This window comes from Elephantulus edwardii, unplaced genomic scaffold (genome assembly GCF_000299155.1).
Source record: "Elephantulus edwardii isolate Elephantulus edwardi_28Jun2011 unplaced genomic scaffold, EleEdw1.0 scaffold00054, whole genome shotgun sequence".
Lineage (NCBI taxonomy): Eukaryota > Metazoa > Chordata > Mammalia > Macroscelidea > Macroscelididae > Elephantulus > Elephantulus edwardii.
The window spans coordinates 8,211,150-8,220,078 of NW_006399804.1; positions in this window are offsets into that span (position 1 = coordinate 8,211,150).

Here is an 8,929-nt window from a genome sequence, read left to right on the forward strand (position 1 = left end):
CCTCCTGGTTCAAACCCTAGGCCCAGGCTGGCTAGCCTCACTCCAGGGACAGAGCAAACCTGCACGTCAAACACATTCCCGGAAAAGCAGTCCACTCCAAAAGCTTGCTACGATTCCTGCACTCCCACCACCACGCTTCTGCCTTCTGGCAAGGAGAGCTTCCCACGAGCCTGGGAGGAGCCAGCCAAACCAGGAACAACATGGCCACTTCTTTCCCAGCTGCCTTGGGCTTAAGGCCGCCTCCTGGTTCAAACCCTAGGCCCAGTAGTTGGGGTTTTTGTTGTAGTGTTGTTGTTAGTTTTGTTGTTGTTGTTGTTATTGTTTTTAATTAGGGAAACCATATCTCTGGGGACTAGTATTAATAGGTGATGGTAGTTGTTGTTGTTGTTAGGTGCATGGAGTTGAGTATAACTCATAGCGACCCTAAGAACAAAAGACATGAGCCCAGTCCTGTCCCACGCCATCCTCACACTTCCTGACACACAATAGCCCATTGCAGCAGCCACTATGTCAATCCACCTAGTTGAAGATCTTCCTCTCCTTCGCTAACCCTCCAACCTTCCCAGCATCAGGTCCCTCTCCAAGGTATAGCCCCTCCTCACAACATGCCCAAAGTATGTGAGTCAAAGTCTCATCATTCTTGCCTCCAAAGAGCACTCCAGTAGCACCCTTTCTAAGACATATCTGTTTGTTCTCTTGGCCATCTATGGAATGTTCAGTGCTCTTCTTCAATACCACAGCTCAAAAAGTAGTGACTAATCAATAAAAGGTCAGGCTCCTCTAAGACAAATCTTTTCATTCTCTAGGTGTCCATGGGATGTTCAATACTCTTCTCCAACACCACAGATCAAAGCCATCAATTATTTTTCTGTCATCCCTAGTCATTGTCCAGGTCTCAGATGCATAGCTAGTAATCAGGAAGACTATGGCTTGAATCAGATGCACCTTAGTCCTCAAATTGACATCACTACTCCTCAATAATTTGGAAAGGTCCCTAAGTGCAGATTTTCCCAATACAGTGTGTCTCCTTATTTCCTGACTGCTTATACCAAGGTGCACTCACCAGTATATGTCAGGAAGTTTGCAAGACAGCTATCTGGCCAACAGATTGGAATAGGTCCATATTTGTTCATGTTCTCAAGAAGTGTGATTCAAATGCATGTGGAAATTATCAAACAATATCATTGATATCACATGCAAGCAAAGTACTGCTGAAGATCATTCAAAAATGGCTGGAACCGTACATAGATAGGGAATTACCAGAAGTTCACGTGGGACTTAGAAGAGGTGTAGCATCAGGGATATCATTGGTGATGTCAGATGTATCCTGGCTGAAAATAAGGAATACCAGACAGAAGAATATCTGTTTGTGCTTTATTGACTATGCAAAGGTATTTGGCTGTGTGAATCACTGACGGTTACCAGGGGTGAAATGGGCATGTGTAACACAGAAGCACTCTCAAGACAGTAAATATCTGGTAGTTTTGGTGGTGGAGAAGACAGCATCCTATGGTCACTGAATCAATCTGTCTCATTGGGTAATCGGGATGGGTGTGTCAGAGGCAGTGCGATTGGCACAGGATAAAGCAGGGTTTAGGGCTGTTGTACATAGGATCGCTATGAGTCGCAAGCAACTCGACCGCACATAACAACAACAACAACAATATATTTTGGATGTCCAAAAGAATAAACCAGTCTGTCTTGGAAGAAGTACAGCTACTGTGCTCCTTTGAAATATGCTGGTGAAACGTCATCTTGCGTACTTTCAGTATGTTGTCAACAGAGACCAGGCCTTGGGAAAAGACAACATGCTGTGAAAAGTAGAGGCTCAGAGAAAGAGAGGAAGACTCTCAACCAGAGGGACGGACACAGTGACTGAAATAATGGGCCTGAGAGTAGCAGAGATCTAAGGAAGGTGCTGGATAAAGTAAGATTTTTAGGTCACCCCTCAAGTTGCTGTGAGTTGTAGTTGACTTGGTAGCACCTAAAAACATCACCAACAAATGATTTGTGTAGAAATTATTAAGTGGGAACTTAATTTGCCGAGCTCTGGTGGTGTAGTCTGAAGCATGTTACAATAGTCTGTTCAAGGTGATCCTAAAGGCCTCAGATGTATGTAGGGGTGTAGTTGGAAAGGTCTGTCATCCATGAAGAGATCCAACAAAGGCTTTGAAAAGCTCACTTCCTGATGCTTTCTCATTTGAATGGAGGAGGTGCCTTTTTCTTATCTAAGTCCAGTTCTTCCTACCTTCTCAGAAACCTGTTTACCTCTCTCTTAGTCACTTAGCATGTCTCTCTGCTCTCCTTATCTTTAACCTCCCCTTATCTACTGTCTCCTTCCCATCACCCTTAAACAGACTCCAGCCTCTCTTCTCTTTGATAACCTCATGGCCACCCCCAACTACCATCCTGTTTCTCTAGTTCCCTATCAGGCAGTATTCCCTAGGGAGTGGCTTTCACTCACTAGATCCATCTGCTCACTTCTCTGTTACTTCTTAACTCTTTCCAATCCTGTTGAGGTCCTACCATGTCACCAAAACAACTGTAATCATGAAGAGACAAAGTGATTTTAAATGAACATCACCCTATGACATAATTCAGCATTCATATTCCTAAATGTTTACCTGTTGTTGTTAGTAGCCATCAAGTCAAATCTGCCTCTTTGCAACCCTATGAACAACAGATCTGAAACCTGCCCTCTCCTGTGCCGTCCTCAACATTTCTGACATATTTGAGTCCATTGCAGCAGATACTGTGTCAATCCATCTGTGGATCTTCCTCTCTTTTTCTGATCTTCACTTTTCCAAGCATTATGTTCCTCTCCAAGACATAGCCTTTCCTAGTGACATTCCCAAAGTATGTAAAACAATGCTTTGTTATCCTTGACTCCAGTGAGCCTATTGAAAAACAAGGAACTCATGAAATATTATTCAAAATGGGTGACCCTAGAGGACATTATGTTGAATGAAATATCTCAGTCACAAAAGGACAAATACTATATGGTGCCACTGTTATAAATCAGGACTGACATTGAGGGGGTGGGGGGAGACTGAGAATGATGGGATAATGTATACTGCATTGAAACAGATGAGGGAGAAAACTGTTTAAAAGGGATATGTGATTAGGTATTATTGTCATGACAGGAGTCCAGAACAAAGGCTGTATAGTGGAGTGGACCTGGGAGGAGGGATTGTAAAACAATGGAAGAATTTTTCTTTTACTTTTCAAAGAGAAGAGTGTACTGAGGGGTGGGAGGGGAGGGGTGGGCAGGGAGAAAAGTGCAACAATAAATGAATGGAAATCCAAAGTCTATAAATTTTCATTAAAATTAATAATAATAAAAACATTGTTTAAAAGAGACGAATTGAATTAGGTAAATCTGTTGTTGGGGACATTTCCAGAGTACAGAGAAGCAATGATGTCATTCTAGAGACTGAGGTGCACCTGATCCAGTCCATGGTCTTTGCAGTTACTTACTATGCATCAGAGAGCTGGATAATGACTAAGCATTGTATTAGAAGAATTGAAGAAGCCTTTGAGTGGCTAGAGAAAAGTCTTGATCATACTATAGACCACCAAAAGAACAAATAGGTCTGTCTTGGAGAGAGTGAAACCAAGTATCTCCTTGGAGACTAGGATTTTGAAGCTAGGTCTTACATATTTTGGGCATGTGGCCAGGAGGGACCGATCCTTAGAGAAGTACATCATGCTTGGAAGGGTGGACGGATAGTGGAGGAGAAGACCCCAGATGAGATGGATTGATATAGTAACTTGGGCAATGGGGGTAGGTATGTCGGAATCAGTGAGAGACTGGCTCAGGACAGGGCAGGCTTCAGAGCTGTTGTACATATGATTACGATGGGTCGCAGACGACTTGATAGCACTTAACAACAACATACCCTCAGAGCTCCTTATATATACATATATTGCATGTGTTTTAGAAATATATATAATGTTGTTGTCAGTTCCAACTTAATGGCAGACAACAACTGCAACATATTTGCATAGATGTATTCCAAGGAAGTAACGAATTGAGTTGTGGTAGCTGTTGCTGTTGTTGTAGTGTATATAAGGTTTGTGGAATTTGCACTTTTTTTTCTGCATCATCAGGATAAACTAGTTGCTAGAAAAAGACACAATGTATGGTAGTGCCTGTGAAAACTAAGGAAACCTCCATGATATGGATTGAAACAAAAGCCACAATTATAGATCTAGGCTTAGCAATCATGAAGACAGTGCAATACAGATAGGGCAATGTTTTGTTCTATTGCAGATAAAGATATATTGAGTTAGAGCCAGCTTGATGACAAATAAAAACAATAGCAAAATCACTGAAGAGAGCCATCTATGGAAAGTCAAGGGAGTATGTATTGGGATGACATTGATTTGACAACCAGGGGCAACAGGGTGAACAAAACCAAAACCACAGAAACTTTATGTAATTGTTCAAGCATGATGTAATAACAGCACGTAGAATAGTGATCAAAGAAATGGAAGAGAGAAACTTAGGATTTGACGGCTAATTGCATTTGGAAGTGAAGAGGGGAAAAGTAGATTCGGAAATTAAGATCTGGTGATTTGTGAAATAAAAAAGTTAAAGAAGTGAATTGAGTTTCACAGCTCATGATTTTAGGTCAATAAATTGTCCCTGTGATGACAAGATTTACAAAGAATTCCAAGAGGACTGAAAAACAGAAGTCATATTTCAAAGGCTGTCTGCATACCTTTTCTAAATCAGGACCATCTGCAAGGCAAGCTGAAGAGAAATACTTATTTATGCAGATCGTTTTCTCTGCAGGTGGTCTCCTTTTCTATCAGTCAGAATGGAGCTGAGGTCAAACCACATTTTATTTAGTCCATAATGATGGCGACAGACCTAGGGGAGGTCATCCACATTCTTCTAGCATAGACCTGTAAATCACAGATCTTAAAATTCTAAGGGCATCATACCTTCCCTTCTGTTTACATCAATCTTTGGTAGAGCTAGGTGCTTTAGTGCCTAGGGAGTTGCACTGCTTCCACAAAGGCCCTGGCCTCTCTGGCAGTCACCAGCAACTCCTCAGGAGAAAGATAGGTCTATCACCTCTCCCACAATTTACAGACTCAAAATCCAATGGCAGATCAGTTATGTGTCAGTTTCACCTTGATGGCACATTAACAACAACCAGGTGCTCTTGTGGCATCGTGACTTAATCATTGCCTTGCCAACCCAAAGGTCAGCAATTCAAATCCACTAGCCTTTTGTTGAAGGAAAGATGAGACCATTTGCTTGTGTTAAGATTTAGAGCCTTGGGAAGCCTATGGGCATTTCTGTTTCTATAAAGTTCCTATGAGTCAGAATAGACTCAAGAGCAATGGGTTTTGGTTTGACAGAAATAACCAGGAAGTAAGATCCATTAATCACTATGGTTATTACTGTGCACTGGTAACTTTGTAAACTTTAGGTATGCTCTCTGGGTGGTGCGTGCAGTTTGTGCTTAGCTCCTAACTGAAAGGCTGGCTGTTCGAATCTACCCAGTGGCACAATGAGATAAGGTTCTATCTCTAGAGAAAACAATTCTAAGACAGCTTTTTTCTGTAGCTCCTGGGGCTGCCATGAGTCAGAATCAACTCCATTGCAATAGATTTGGTTTTATTGTTCTTGGGTTTTTTTGGTTTTTTTGTTTTTTTGGGTTTTTTTTGTTCTTGTTTTTTCTTTAACTTTTGTTCCTCATGCAAGAAGAGGAAGTAAATTGTCAATAGGGGTTCCCCAGAAACAGGGGGGCCGAGAAAACTCTAGCAGGTGTGTGTGGGATGGAGAAAGATCCAGACACTTGTGCTGCGTGGGGCTGAGTTTCTTACAAAAGTGTGGGAGAGGTGAAAGTGTTTTGACCAGCATACCTTTCAAAGAAAAACAAATAATTGTTTTTACATACAAAGGATGAGGAAACAATACATTCTGAAATATGGAAGTAAGGTTTACAAGAACCTCGAGTAGATAGGAAACCAGAGGTCATCCCATGATAACACCCAGTTGAGGGTGCCTCTCACAAGAGCAGAGAGGAGCCTGCCAGCTACCTCTACAGGGATCTGTGGCCAAAAGGTAGCTTCCACATGCTCCAGTGGAACAAGATCCCTGCCAGTCAATTTCTAGAAGCTCTGAAACAAGGGGAGAGGATGTGTAAACTGCCAGAATCACACAAGTGTTCTGAGAAATAGGGAAAAGCCAACTCACTTCCTTCTAATCAGTGATTCCAACTCCTGGGATCCCTCCATTGGATAGATATCTCCAGCCACCAGATTGATAGCATCCAGTGAGTGGCCAGTGGGTGCTATAAATCTTAGAGATGAGAGAAACTCCCTCATCTTTCTCCTGTATAGTCACTGGTAGATTTGAACTACCAACCTTTTGGTCAGCAGTCCAACACACCAAAAGACTACTCCAAAAGGCCTCTTTATGTAATAGAGAAAAGATCATCATTTTTATTTGTGTAAGGGTGTATGTGTGAAAGAGAATGAGACAGACGGAGACACAGAAAGAACCCCATAGCCAGAGGACTTGAACTTTACTTGTCTGGTTTGGTGGGATCCAAGACAAAGCTGCACCCACAGTTTTTTCAGGCACCGTGTTGTTTTTATGTGTCATCGAGATGACTGTGCCACATAGTCACCCTGTGAACAATCAGCCTGACCCCTCCCCTCTCTTGGGTCATCTTCACAATCTCTGACACTTGAGCCCACTGATATAGTCACTGGCAATCCATCTTGTTGAGGGTCCTTTCTTTCTCTGACCCTCCCTCCGCCTTTCCCACATGGTGTCTTTCCTAACAACATGCCCAAAGTATATGAGATGAAGTTTCACCATTCTCACCTCTAAGAAGTACTCTGTACTTCCTCTAAGACAGACTTGTTTGTCCTTTTGGTAGTCCATGGTGGAGGGGTGGGAGTTAAAGTGCTCCCTTGGCCTTACGAAAAATAGTTATTAAGACTCCCTCTATAATCCATGAATACTATCAGACTAACCCCTTCCCCAGCTCTCCAGAAAAAGAAGGGCCGGCCCTGTTTCTACACACTGAAGAGGGTAATAGTCAACTAGCCAGTTCTGACACTGATGTTCCTGTATCTTTAAAGATTGTCCTCCCTGCTCCACTTGTCCTGAAAGGAAGAGTGAATTTGATTGATTTATGTTTTATTTGCCTGCTAATAATACCCTCCTTGATAAGAGGATGATTGCAGCAGCTAATGTTGTCTCTATCATGCATTATTAAGACGGCCCTTGTCATTATTTGTTTTTCTCCCTACTCCCTCTTTAGTCCCCATGACAGCAATCAAGCTGCGATGTCTTTGTGTCTTATTTCAAGAGTCTTCAAACCTCTCATGGATTTTTCATCAACCCCACCAGGGAGTAAGGGCACGGGGCTGCTCTTATAATAGGTAACTAACAAGCCCAGAGTTGTTACTGTATTTGTCCAGTAAGACCTGAGGACAGCCACATGCCTGGTCATTTCTTTGAGAAAAATAGAAAAAGTTTCTCTGTGAATGGCCGTCCTTTGTTTATGTGTTCTGTCAATTTCCAGAAAGAGCTTTCTGTAACTATTGGTGCTACACCAGTGAGGTGGAAATGGCAAGTGCACTTGTAACATAGACTATAAATTTCCCCAGGAGCCTTGATGGTGCTGGGCTTCTGATAGGAAGATTAGCAGTTCAGACTCACCAAGGGGTTCTGTGGCAGAAAGACCTGCTGATCCTCATCTAAGATTGTTGTTGTTGTCGTTATGTGCCATTGAGTCACCTGTAACTTATAGGAACACTATGTGCAATCTTTCTGAACTCTGCCCTATCCTGAGCCAGTCCCACTGACTCCGACACACCAAATCCCATTGCCCTAGTTACTGTGTCAATCCATTTCATCCGGGGTCTTCCTTTCCTGCTCTGTCGCCACACTGTTCCAACCATGATGCCCTTCTCTAAAGACTAGTCCTTCCTGGGTATGTGTCCAATGTATGTGAGATTGAGCTTCCAAATTCATGCCTTCAAAGAGGAACTTGATTTCAATCTCTCCAAGACAGACCTATTTGTTCTCCTTACTGTCCATGGTATGCTCAGTACTCTTCTCCAGCACCACAACTCAAAGGCATCAATTCTTCCTTTGTCATTCTTGGTCATTGACCAGCTCTCTGAGACAGAGCAAGTAATTGCAAAGACGATGGCCTGGATCAGCTGCATCTTAGTATCTAGACTGATGTCATTGCTCTTTAGCACTTTGGGGAAGTCTCTGACAGGAGACTTCCCTAATTCAATTACTCTTTTTATTTCCTAACTACGATTGCCAAGAGTATTGATTGTAGAACTGAGCAAGCTGAAATTGTTAAAAAACTCAGTCTCTTCTCCATCCATCATGGTGCTGCCAATTGGCCCGGTGGTGACAAAACCCTTGGGACAGGGTCTGACTGCACAATAAGCAAAATATGCGTGGAGTTACTTGTGTTTCCTTACCAATCTGGAGTGAATGTTTTTACGTAGGTTTCATCCTATCTTTGATTAATAAGTATTTAACTTATTTTATTTTTGGACAATGAATAAGGAAGGTAAAAAGAAAAATTGGTGTCATTGAATTCTGGTATTGGAGAAGAATATTAAATATACCATAGCTGTCAAAAGATCAAGCAAATCTGTCTGAAACAAGTGCAATCAGAAGCAAAGATGATGAGACTTTATTGTACATCTTTTGGATATGTTTTGTGTTTTTTTTTCTGGGTCAAATAGATCTCTTTTTTTATTATTATTAAATTGTATTAGTTTCAATGAACATTCACAGGGATTCTGGGCTTTCACTCCTTCATTGCCACACCATTCTCTCCACCCTCCTCCCCAGTTTGTTCTTCTTCCCCGCCATCCGAATGTCTGTTTTAATTGTCCAATTGCCACAGTGCTTGTCAAAGTCAGTTCT